The 13,584-nt window shown below is 39.9% G+C and overlaps 1 protein-coding gene across 2 annotated transcripts in view; it reads left to right on the top strand.

Moving 5' to 3' along the window:
- Positions 1-13,584, top strand: part of ITGA6 (integrin subunit alpha 6) — a 101,639-nt gene that overhangs the window by 33,165 nt on the left and 54,890 nt on the right. The window contains exon 1 of one of the 2 annotated variants that reach the window (XM_027878509.1): positions 9,018-9,145. The exons of the other annotated variant lie outside the window; for it this stretch is intronic. The gene's annotated coding sequence lies outside the window, so the exon portion shown is untranslated. Of the gene's footprint in view, positions 1-9,017; positions 9,146-13,584 lie in introns of those variants that run through there. 2 annotated transcript variants of the gene reach the window in all.

Below are 13,584 nucleotides of genomic sequence, written 5' to 3'. Positions count from 1 at the left end.
GACAAGGGCAGCCTACCTACAGTTACTAAATGGAAACTTTAACTCTTTGTATTTAGTGCACAGTTTGGGAACAAAAGCTGTGCCCAGAAGTGAAGTGAATTGCTAGTGTCACACTTCTGCTAGCTCTCCAAGTAGTTTTATGGCAAAGCTTAGAGAATTTTAAAGGATGGCTTGCACCAACTCTAAAAGAATTGACCTAAGAGAAATATCTGTGAACTGGGTTTGTTTGTTTGTTTGTTTTGTCTGATTTGTTATGGGTTTGAGGGTTTTTTTGAATATAATTTTGTTTTTAGAAAGCCGCATCTTAGTAAATTAAATAATTTACTCTTAAAGCAGTGAAAATATTCTTTTAGTGCTGTTTTCTTAAATAATAATCTGATTTATTAGATAGTAATGTTTGAACTTCTACTATTAATTATCATTTTGGTGAGGGTACAATCTTCACATTTGGGATTTTGTTGCAGTACGAATTTATTTAAGAATAGAGTCAACAAGTATAGTACAGAAACACTGCAGGGATGGTATATCTTCAATATATACAAGTGCTTAAATATGCAGATAGATAAAAAGTACATTTTACAAGATGCCTGATTGTTCAGCCATATAACTTTGATTTTAAGGTTATCTTGTTTTCAGTGGTCATTAAGCTCTTTCCCTGTTTCAGTCTCAAAGAACTTAACTGCTTATTTAGGCACATAAGATCCCTGAAAATAGCATTTCTTCTGAGGACCTGTCTTTTCAAGGAAGCAGAGCTGTTGCTGATGGTATGTTGTGTTTAAACATGAGTCTCATTGAACTGAGTTTTAAATACAGCTTCACAGGTTGTGGCAAGAGTATTAGAAATAATTTTTTTCCAACACAAGGAGTTTCCCATATCAAGTACCCTTGATGTTTCACATCTGTGTGATAAAAATATAAATCCTTCCATCTAGGTCTGAAGTAAAGAAATCAAAAATATATTTCAGGGGAAAATAATTTCTTTATTTCTGAGGCTGCTGAGCTTCAGTAACTATGTCTGGTCTGTAAGGCTGGGAGTGTATTGGGGGCAGGGAATGAAGTAGGAATATTTTTGTCTTGAAGTCACCACTTCAGTCCTGCCTGGGCCAGGTGTCATTGACCCCATATCATTGGGTGAGAGCCTGAGCTGGTTTTCTGTGGACTCTGCAAAATAAGATGGGCCACCCCCTGCTCAGCCCCAGCCCTTGGGATAAAGCTGTCATTATTTGATGGAGAGTTAATGGCACTTTGTGAAATGAAAGTTGTGAAGGCCTGTGTGGCTGCAGTCTTTGCTTTCACTGTGTGTTAACCACGGGGTGAGTAATTGAATGCTCATCCATGCGTGATCATCTGCACTGCCACAAGCTCATTATCAGCATTAGCGTGCTGAAGTCACCCAAGGCTCAGTAATGGTGCTGTCTGTGGCCACTGCAAGAAGTGCTGCTGCCTTTGTCCTTGTCCCAAGAGGCCAGCCAGAAATTCCCAGTAGCTGTTGAAAAATCTCAGTTTATAGAATAATTACAGTTCCTTTCAGTGCTCATAAAGCTGCAAGCTAGAATCTATAATCTGCCAAGAAATTTGCATGGTCAAGTGGCTGCTTGCTGGTCAGATGCTGTGGCTGTTATTTTATTTTATTTAGGGTGAGGGCTGGGTGCAGCTGGCTAAGCATTGCATACAGTGAGACCACAGAGGAAGAGCAGAGGAATAAAAACCAGAATACTTTGTGTCATCTCAGATCTGTGGAAGAATGTTGTTTGGGGCTTCATGTTGTGTCATGACATCAGTAGATTCCTGGTTATTCCATTTCTGCTGCATTTTCTTCAGGGTTTTCCCTGAAGCTTCAAGAGCTGTATCTGCTTTGTCCCATGGTGCTAGCAAAGGTGTGTAAATGGGTAAACATGCCTATCAACAGTGAAAACCAGAAATGAGGCCAAAAAGGATGTGGTAAAGTGTGGGGCTGCCATGGGGAGAGGCAGCCTCTCGCACACCTCTGTGAGGACAGGTTGTGTAGAAGGTACTCTTGGGAGTTAAGAAAAACTTTTACTGACATCTTCCATCACACCCTGGATCTCTACAGAACCCAGTCATACCTGTTAATGCAATACTCTGGGACATCCATGATTTCTGAGAAGAGATTAACTGACCACTTGAGTGACAGATTTCTTGAATGTCCTCGTTGCGTCACCCCTTGATACCATGTTGGAGATCCTGTGACACAGTCCCTGCACCCCCAGTTTCCTGCCAGTGGCATTTTTGTCCTTGTGGCCCAAGCCACTCCTTAAAAAAGGCTATTCAGCTTTCCTGAAGTACCATAAACATACCCTGCTAGATGCAGTGGGGGAGGAAGGAGAGACTTCACAGCTGGAGTGGGAATTGGAAAATGAAGACATGACCTCTTCTGCTGTCCAGGGGAGCACCGGCTGCTGAAAGCAAATTGGTCAGCGTCATAGGATGGAGAGGATGGAGAAAGACCAAGTTTTTTTTTACGAATTTACACATTTATTTGGAAAGGAGGGGAAAACAAATCTTATCAACTATTTCAGGCATTTTTTTTTTGGTAAATGACAAAGCATTTTGGTATGCAGGAAACAACTGCTTCCCCTCTTGAGTTTTTTGGCACTTGAAAGGAAACAAGCCAACTCCAAACCTCTAAAGAGGAGAGCAGTTACAAAGACTGATTATTCTCCCTGTAAAGCTTTTTAAGAGTTTCTCTTGCATCAGACAGAATGATGATTCTTCCACACCCCAGTAATACAGTTGTATTTCATTTGGAAGAGTTTACCTGCATGTGGCAATGGAGAGTACTGGAGTTTTATAAAATTACTATCTGCTACCAAGGTCATTATATGTGGAATATTGCATGTAATTCAGTCCCAAAAATAGGTAATAAAGTGGCAAAATTATAAAGAATGTTTACTGCAGAGTTTCATGAGGAGACTTGAAACTCCACTTATGCTGAAGAAAACAGAGAAATGTTATCAGTTTTTAGAATGTTGTTGTTCTGTTTTAGAAACAATAGAGTCTTTTCTTCTAAATCCTTATTGTGTTGAGGGGTTTGGTTGTTTGTCTGTTGCTTTACAAGGACCCTTGCCTTAGATGCATGTTTAGTGCATATGTAGTATGATGGTTTTGGTTATGTGTGTGTTCTCACAGCCAGACAGACTGCTATATCCATGCAAACCTTTCCTGACCTCAGAGATGGTCTGGGCAAGCTTAGGGAGGAGGTCTTTTGTTGTGTGCTTTGTAAGTCAGGTGCTTCTCCAATGCAGAAAAGGGGGTCAGAATATCAAATATGAAGTTGTATTTCTTGAATAGGACTGGAGGACAGACAGAGATGCAAAACCCTAAGTGCGTAAGGTACTGCTGTGCAAGTGCAATTCCCTTCATGTGTTACAGGATGGCTTGAATAGCAAAAAAAATCACTTTGTTGAATCCTTATACTGCCCAATTCCATGTTTTGCTGTGGTTGTAACACGGACCATGCTAAGTCAGCAGGAATTGTATGCCTGGATGGGGGAGCTCCTGTGCTGGAATGGGGGGTCGGATGGATGGCCAGAAATAGACCAATTGGAAGGCTGAGTTTGGCCTTTTAAAGAAGTCAAAGCAGAGGCATTTGGTTTTGCTCCTGTGTTTATTAATAGCTGGCTGGTGCTGTGCAGCACATTCGACAGTGCAGCCCAGGGTCGGCAGGGATTGCCTGCGTGCTTTTACCAGCTGTCAGTGAGGCAACTGTGAGGTCCCAGCTGGAGCACCAAATTTGTCTCCAGGAGCCAGCAGGTTCCCCCTCCCCAGCTGGTGTAGCTGGGGAAAGCCAGAAGGGGAGCAGTTCCTCTGCCTAGAAGAGGCTGCTATGACCTCTTAGCCACAAGTGGAACACCTACCAATGAGGAAGGGAATTGAGAAATAGCAACTCTTATTTGGCTTTCATTTTTCAGGCATCAAAGCTGCTTGGTCTTATCTGTACTGGTCTCCTTTTCCCTTATCCTCTGCTTCCATCCCTATGTTTGCAGACTATGAAGTCAGCATTCAAACTGGTGGTTCCTGTCCCACTGCTCTCCTCCTGCCTTCCAGTGCTTGGGGCACATGGAGAACAGCGATGGTGCTGCGAGTCCCAAAGTCTTGTGCTGGTACTGGAGGAGAGCATCAGGCATTTTTTTACGTGCATTGTCTCATCTGGGAGGAAAGATGCATTGGACACCCTGATCCAAAGGCACAGGGTAGAGAAGGCCAGCAACATACTGTGGGTATGTGCTGATGCTGGGATGAGGTCTGAGTGAAATTTTGTGCTGCCCGAGGAGAACAGTTATCCAGGGGACTTTGTACCTGCAGCAATGTGAAGTCAGTCCTGCTCTTATCCTGGATTCAGCTCACTTAGTGGCAAGAGGTGTCTGCAGGAGAATCCTGGGCCTGTCTGTCACCCTGGAGAGGCACAGACAAGGAGGAAGTCTTCAATTACACTAGTGAAAGAAGTGAACCCCCCTAGTAATTACAATAGTAAAAGAGAGGGAAAGCCCCTTTGAGAAGGGGGCAAGTATAGGCAGCTGTTTTAATCCTAAAATAATGGGCCATCAACTAACAGGCTAACATTTGAAGGGGTTTCATTGCAATGCCTGTTTGGAATGACAGTCATTATAATATAACTTCATACTGCATTTTCAGAGGCATGAGTATTTGCAGTGGCAACTGGGCAGTGGAGAACCAGGGCCCCTTTCATGCTTAGGTGATAAGCATATATGGTTCATGCACTCTTCTACTCTGAAAAGGAGCCTGTGTAGTTCAAATATCAAAGGGCCAGTGCTCTGCTCTGTTAGAGGAGGTCATTCTGAGCCTCACTTGTCTTTTAAGAGTAATGATGGATTTTAAGGAAATAAAGAGAAATGTATATATGTGGGTGGACAAAAGAAAGATAAGTGGCATCAACCAAAGTCTCAACCGAAAATGCTTTAAAGTCCTAATTTCTGGTTTCCTGCTCACTACCCTGGCCAGAGGCTGCGTCCCACAGTTGCAGCGTTACAGTTTCACAAGAACCACAAAAGGTGACAACTTTGAGTGGTAGCGTTGTGCTGGCTGATGTGTCCACATGTGGTGACACTGAGCACCTGCTCTGCATAGTTTCCCACCAGATTCTTGTGTTCTGGGAAAGAGCAGGGGGAGGGAAGGGAGGTGCAGCTGAATATTTTCTGTGTTAATGTGTGTACCACTCAAGAGACATGATGGACACTGGCAGGAGCTGAGATTGCGATTGCATCATTCAGCATGTCAAATTATTTCTCTGAAAAGGGCGTTTTGGGCTATGTTGTCCAGAAGCCAGGCATTATCAGGAATCCACAGGCCTTGTTTGAGAGCTCTGCAGATTTCATTTTGAATATCTTTGTTTTAAATTGGAGAGTGAGTAAATTTCTATATTTAGAAGATTACTAGGCACTCAGTTTTTCCATCTATTTATTCATATATGTCTAATTATATTCCAGTGATTGCTTCCTTTACAAATATTGGAAGTACTCATGTAATAAAGTCATCATATGAAGATGCACGTATGATGACTTAAATATCACTAAATGGTTTATTTGGCTTCCCAAATGTTCCCTCATATTCAAACTAAATAACATGAAAGAGTAGAAAAAGTAAAGTACTCAAGATACTAAGTTTTATAACAACAATCATGCCAGTTTCTGCTTTATAAAGGGAAAAAGGAAAGCAAAGGGGAATAGAAGTAAGAGGGAAACCTAGCTGATGACTCAAAACCCTATAACCATAGTGCTGTCGCTGCCAGCATGCTTTCCAAATTCTTTCTGATTTTGACAAATGAAATATTGAAACACGTTTTAGAAAAACAGGGTGGGCTGTCTTTTCCCCTTAAAGAAAAGAGATCTTATTTTTTTAGAAGTTCTAGAACTGCAGTTTTCAAGAAATTAAATTACTTGCAGCAACCAGCGAAAAAAGGGCTTTTTAAAGTAGTACTTTCTGTTGCCTCTGTCCTAACTAATCAATCTTGTTATTCTTTAGAAACATACAAGTATCCTCTCTCTTTAGATCCACTTTAATTTCCACAAGTAATTTGTGAAAAAATCATCATGTTTCCTACAGTTAAAAATTACTTTTAAAATGAAGCCTTTATATATTTTTTTATCCTTTTGAATAATGAACTTTCGTTATGCATAATGTATTATTGAATGTTATGAAATTTGAAAGGGTCAAATGTGCAGTGTATGGAAAAGCAGTAAGCTTCAAGTAAGTGGAGCTGTGCTGCCTAAAGTACAAATTCATTTTGTTGGATGTGATTTCTGAATGTTATGGATTAGAGGAAATGTTATGTTGGATAGCATGGATTTGAATGAGAAGTGTGTGGACTACCAGATAATGGCACAGTGGAACTTGGATGGTTAAATGCCATCCTTGTTGATGCAAGGGAAATACCTGCCTAGTCTTGGAGAAATGACAGAGCCCCACCTGCTTATGTGGAGATAACTGTCTGTGCTGAGAACCCCGTTCTGCTGTGGGGAAAGAGGTTGATCCATTGGAAGGTTATTGCTCAGCCAGGAGACTGCAGTCATCTACAAAGTTTGTAAGTGTGATAATGTGGGACTGCCAAGAATTTTATAGTCATGCATGTGCATTCATATAAATAACACCTAAGGTTATGTCTCTCTAACTAAGGCATGTGGAGACAAGGCACACAAATATTTAGGTGTTGGCTTACTGTAGTCATGCAGCTTCTTTAACATGAAAGAGACACCTCTTCTCATAAAATATTTTAGAATTGCTTTTGTTCTGAGTTGCTGTGTGAATAAGAAAAAACCCAACTAAGTACACAGGGGTAGTCCAAGTTCTCATCATGAAATAAGAAATGAGAAGACAGTAGAGCTGAGCTATGAAAAACCATGAAGAATTCAGAAAATTGGTGTTGCTTGGAAAATGACTCCTTTTTACTGATGATATTGTTGGAAGATGAACATGGGCCCAAGGAGATTAGAGATTTTAATAGAGTCTTGCTATTTAAGAGAGTTTTCATGCTGCCAGTTGAATTGTAACAATGAGCCAGTTGCTCCCAGCAGCCTGCTTCAAAAGAGGAGATGCATTTGGCATTATTTATACTAGGCAGACTTACAGCCTCCTGTTAATCTGAGGGGTGAAGAGAAGGAGATTATTTGTAACCTTCTGAAGGGCAGACATGATTTCTGGGTTCATGATGCTTCTTTATTTCCTGAGATCACAACTTGGTAAGACTGGGAATAAGGAACAGATGGCAGCCAGCCTTTTTTAGGCTCTAGTTTGGCAATTACACATGTTCTAACAGCATCTAAGTGCATAATTATGAGCCTGGAAATAAAGATTCTCTGTGTGTGTTCATCCTATTTTCTCAGTACATCATCAGTTGATTCAGTATTTTCTTAACTGTTAGTTTTATATGGATTTACTGCTGTTCTTGGAATTTGAATGAGTGCATGTACGAAATTTTTGAACTCCTCCAAATGGAGTTTTAACTGTCATTTATCATGGTACCAGAGGAATAAAGGTGAGTACATTTGAGAAAGTTTGAAATGGGGTACTTGGGAGATTTACAGAAACTAAGTTGAATTCTCAGCCAGGAACATGATAGGAATTGTAATGAGAACAGTACTAGCAAATACAGGGAAAATATGGAGTTTGCAAAGGGACATCACGCCTCTTGGAATTCTTTCAATGAGCCTGTAGATAAAAAGATGAGTCAGTTGTCACAACCTCCTTGGATTTTTCAAATTGCTTTGAAGCCCTCAAGAACTGAAACTGGTATGCAATAAAGAGAAGATCCTTTTGTAGATTACGAGATGGCTGAAAAAAAGGGGAGGAATACATGTTTCTCTTAGAGACAGATCCCAGAGGGGTGTATGCTGTTTGCCATGTTTAAAAACCTAGGAAGGGATGTGAGTATTAGTGGGCTAGTGTTTGCTGCCCCTATAAAATTTTTTGTGAGTTAAAACTAAAGCTGGTTCTAAAGAAAATTTTCATATATAAATGACAGAGAAATAAAATAACAGACAAAGGTTCATACTATACATAGCAATTTGCTTGAATTAAAAAATGGATTATGAATTAACTTCTTCCTTTCAGGATCTTGGTCTTCCTGTGGTAAGTTCACCATCAGCTCAATAGTTGCTAGCAGTCAAAAAGAGAATTAGAAAATTAGGAATTACTAATGGAATACTGTATAACACAGAGTGTCTAATTATGCTACTGTTATAAGTCCCTGTCTTTGCTACATCTTGAATGTTGTGTGGTATTCTGACAATTCTGTCTCAAAGGCATATGATAAAAGTACAAAGAATGCCCAAAGAGTTTAGAAACACATAATGATATCTATTTGAGATATGAATTGGACAATGAGCCTTCTGTGTAAAAACAGATGATTGAAGTGGGATATGACAGAAATTTATACATGAATAAGATGACAATGAAATGTTCATTTACTTAAAACATGTAACAGTGAAGTTACTGGGCAGGGGAGTTTGAAGCAGAAAGTCCCTTTTCCCAGAGTGCACAATTTAATTACATATCTGGTTTCCACTGTGCTGTAGAGGTCAGTAATATAAATTAAGTTATATAAAGTAGAAACTGTCAATAAATACAGTGGTTTGAATGAACCCATGGCCAAACAAAGTCTGTAATCTGCAGAGCATTGGCAGGAAATAACAGGAGAAGGCGCTCTCTATTACACACTCTAAGATGGTTACTATTGACAGCTCTTAGGAAGCATATTGAGCTATCTGACCTTTTTTCTGAGTCAATAAGCCTGTTATTTAAAAAAATAAAAATTATAATTTTACATTTGTAATCGTTGGGGAAGGAGCAATGTTTCAGTGGCCAAAATTCTAATAGGGTCCTATTGAGGCTTTTCCTCAATATTGATCTCTTAAGGAAAGTGACTATTTGCCCTGTCCCCTCAACAAATCACAGCTCTAACTTTGAACTTCACAGATTTTCAAGATTCAGAGAGAGCCAAGGCTTCACCTGTGAGTGCCTAAAACGTTGTTGTGCTTCTGGAACTGTGTTGCCAGTGAAGGTGTGTTGCTTAGAGATTTGAGACTTCAGCGAGGCCTTCCGAGCTGTGGCTACCTCTTGAATGCCTTCATACTGGGAAAATCCTGGCAGAGGATGATTGGTGGTAAAGGTAATGCAGTCTCTCACTTCTTGGAGTTAATCAAGAAGCCTTTCATTAGTGTCCTCACAGGCCATGCCCTCTCTTTCTCATGGATTTTGATCTTTGGGATAAAAACAAGGAATGGTGTAACAGAGATTGCCAGCATCTTCCCTCTCTTGTGAACTGACTGTGGAGGATGTGTGGGCATATGTTCTAGTCTTGCTTTACTAATCACAGAAAAAATCAAACTGGAGTTTTGTTGGAACTTGTCTCACAAGATCCTAAAAGCTGCTTGTTGACTCACTAGTAATAGTGAAAAAAGAAAGGTCTGGCTAGGTATTAACATCATGCTAATGAGACTAAAACATTCCTTGTACTGAGAACTGAAAATCTTGTGTTTTGTCATGTCAGAATAATACAGGAGCTTGATACTTAGATATTTTTATTTTTTTTACCCTGATTAGAGATGCCTTTAAAATAAAAATTTACAGAAGTGGTTATCTGAAAGTATTTTGTCTGGGAGGTTATTTGTTACATTAAGGTTTTGAGCTTTTTTTCAGTTCCCCTTCCCCCCAGCAGTGTCATTGCAAAAACGTTCTTCTATTGCTCTTACAAATTATCAGGAAGAAATCAAATGCCTTTTCAAAAGATGTTGTTTGTTGTACAACAGAGTCTTACTAGAAGTGTTTATTTCTGTTGAATGTATTCACATTCAGTTTTAGGTCCTGCTGATATAACTCTTAGTTTATGCTCTTCTGACAAAACAGTGCTTCCAGTCTTCAGGTATTTCTGCTCCATTACCTCAATGCTATTATATTACAATGCTATTATTATGATGATATTGCAAACAGCTCACCAGAAACTATGGAATGCCAAGTCTGGTTACATTTTGGAGCTCTGGAGGTCTGAGTCTCAATGTTTGGACTCCTAGCTTTTACAGTGTTTGAAAATACTTCTTTTGCCCTGTTATGAGAATTGCAACGTGGTTCTATACAAGGCCAAGATGTACACAGTCTTCAAGAATAAAGATTATTCAGATGTTCCAGAAAGGATGAGGAAGTGTTGGATAAAGAAAAATGTCAGGAAATGTGGCAAGAGCTATGGTGACCTTGTCAGAGCTGCTGTTTCTCGGCAGAACTGGCCCCATACTGTCTGGGGCACACCAGCAACATTCAGCTGGCACTGTGTTCCCATGGCCCTTAGGAAAAAGCACCTTTGGCCAGCAAAGCAAGGCAAAACTTTTGAGGGATTCTCAAAGGGTAGGTCTTTTGTAGGGGGGAGATACTTAACATACCTTCATGACCTAGCTTGAAGGACTGGAATGCAGGCTTACCACAGCATCTGTAAAGATATGTAAATATATATATATATATATATATATATAGCCATGGTTAGACTGTTTTTAGCTACCAAGTTATTTCAATACATTGCGTGATGTTATCCACAAAAGATGAAAGAACTCAGGTACTTTACAAATTGAGTGTGTGTTAAAATAACCCTCTCAGTGGACAGTGGTATGCTGCTTTCATTTCTCCCTTAAATCTCAAAAAGCAACAGCCTACGTGTAGATAGGGAGCAGGATGCCGTAGCTGAAAGTAGCAGATCATCCTATGATTATGTAGATACAACAAAAATTACAAAATAACAGAGTAAATACACTGAAACTATGTAGCATTCCCCGTCATAAACTTCAGCAAAAAACACTGCTCAAATTGAAGTAAATCACAAATATATCTTTTATTACCATGAGCACAAATTTGGGATCAGGCCATGCACCCAGCAATACTAAGCACGTATAACAAATTTATTGAGAAGCAGAGCTGTCGTGAAGCAATGTGGTGATTTGATATTGACTACAGAATGTGATAAGACTGTTATTTCAAATGTAGTTCAAATTTTACTTTCTACAATGGAGCATTTTTATGTTCCTACTTCACCACAATGTTTTGGTTTCTAGATAGGGCCAGCCTGTTACCTACACGTCTATGGAAGCCTTCTTAATTGACTTTTAGATATTAATTCCCGTGCCTGATCCATCCTTGTGCTTCTGCATGCAAACTATGGTTAATGGATACACATGTCTGCAGATTGACTACCTCCTGTAATAGCTTCCTTTGCTGACACCAAACAGATTGCTGAGTGATGCAAACTTCCCTCATAAGATTGATACCCTGATTCTTCCCTCTCAAAGCAGCTGTCATTTTGGCATCCTGAGGCTGAAATAAATTTGGCATGCAGCAGCCAGGATCTGAAAGCTTGCAGTCACTGCTGACAGGCACAGACTTGTTCATGACCCGATCCCACTGCATGGTGGTTGCCCTGCCATGTGCAGCTGGTCAGCAAGTGCTTGTAACATCTGTTGATTGTTGTTTATTGTCCACAGAATGCTCATTTGCTCAGATTTCTTTTCTAGCTGCTGCACACCTGGTGGATGTGATAGCTGTATTTCCACAAATACAGACAAATCAGTTCCTTCTCCCAGTAATGGTCAGTCAGCCTCTGGGGTGACAGCAAAGGGCTTTAAGACTAGCATGTTGAAAATTGGAATGGAACAGAGAAAACTCCTGAAGTCTCTAAATATTAAGTGAAAATGAAGTGATGAAGTGAAACAGAAGGAATGTTTTGACACTGAACACTTATTCTCTGATAAGTACAGCTGTACTGCAAATATTCCCAGAGATGGAGAGCCAGAAAGCGTGATGAGGGACATAAGTGCTCACCTGCGATGTAGCATGCTTTTTACTAAACACAGTGTGTTAATCGTGGGAACTGTCAGTCAGATGTGCATATATACCTGTATCCCAGCTCAGCAGCTGATAGCTGTGCAGAAGTGACTTTGAGAGTTTTCAGGTTTAGATGGGTTTTTTATAACAAGGCAGAGGAGGAAGGAGAATTCAGAAACCAGATCTGTCTGTGGGTTCTGCTGCAGCTTTTGTCTGGGCACTCTCTTGCCCTTAAGTAGACCATTTTATAATCCCTACTTGGAAATGGAGATTATAAAACTGTTATACCTCATGGGGGAAGAATGAAAATGCTTTGAGATAGTCTTTTGTGTTCTGTATGGAAAACACATCAGTACCACAGAATATCTGCATTTTATTTTATTAATGTTAAGAACAGTTCCACAGTAAAATGGGTCAGTGTACCTTTATTTACACTCAAGAAGCAAGTTATCATGCCTTGATCTACCTGCCAGTTAGATTGCTCAATAGCTTAAAAGTGAACCTTGATCCTTGGAGATGATGATTTGACTTTAGGAGTTGAGTAATAGGAACTGATGCATGCATTCAGTGTGGTCAGAAAGTCACAGAAGTTTACTTTCTAGCTTGTATGCTAAAAAACATACTATTTGTCTGGTATGTCCTAAAAACACACACCCACAAGCGAAGAAGGCAATATATGTGTGCCATGCAGGAGGTGATAGGAAAGGTACAGCCCTAGTGAAAACTGAGAACACTTCTCCCTGACTGTATCATGTTACCTTCTTCAGTTTTTTGTGTTCCCAGATGTGTGGAACGAGCTGGGATAGGTTTGGGGTGTTGTCTTTGAGATTGCTGGTGTGAGAGATATAAATAAACAAGGCAGAGAACTCCCAGCACACCCACACAGGGACTCTTAATTGCAGTTGAGGAAAAATGTGTATTTTAGAATAGTTCCTCATCACATAAAGTAAGACTGGGCTTAAAAAGGTTCTTCACCCTGAAGGTGGTTGGGTGCTGGAACAGGTTCCCCAGGGCAGTTCCCCAGTTTACAGCACCAAGCCTGGCAGAGTTCAATGATGATGCTCTCATGCACATGGTGTGGCTCTTGGGGATGGTCCTGTGCAGAGCCAGGAGTTGGGCTTCATGATCTTTATGGGTCCCTTCCAACTTGTCATGTTCTGTGATTCTGTGAAATGTGATTACTATATAAAAACCTTGACTTTTAGAACCTCCAGAACAAAAATTTCCCCTGACAGAATTAAGTTGGAGAGAATGACCAAGCCAGTGATGGTCTGAAAATAAACATTAGTTACAGTGTATAGAAATATGGAAATGTGTTGTGCCATAAATATTTTTCCAGTTAATAATGTTATTTGAATATTTGTTTAAACTCAATGCCCTAAATCTTGATTGCCTACAAGGCACAAGTTATTTTACCTTTCCCTAAGAAGATGCTTGAAATTTAGATGTATAGAAAGATGGGGGAAAATAGTGAGAAAACTGAATACATGATGAATAAAAAATTCAAAACTGTTTTTGAAACCTTTCCAATGCTGTATAAAAATTTGCACTTCCATAAGTAAAGAATGACCTTTCCTTCCTTGACCCAGATTTTAGTTGTTTGCAACAAGTGAACAAAAGAAAAAAAATCACTTGAAGTCAGCAAAGCCAGCACAGCAGCTTCCATAAAACCCTTTGCCAAACTGATTAGATTTGCAATTCATTCACTAAGCCTGCCTGGTCACGGTGTGAGAAATATCTCAAATT

Source organism: Empidonax traillii, unplaced genomic scaffold (assembly GCF_003031625.1).
Source record: "Empidonax traillii isolate 1590-97213 ecotype Southwest subspecies unplaced genomic scaffold, ASM303162v1 scaffold42:size1813164, whole genome shotgun sequence".
Classification (NCBI taxonomy): domain Eukaryota; kingdom Metazoa; phylum Chordata; class Aves; order Passeriformes; family Tyrannidae; genus Empidonax; species Empidonax traillii.
Note: the sequence above shows the minus strand (reverse complement) of the source record. Positions and strands in the feature narration are given on the sequence as shown.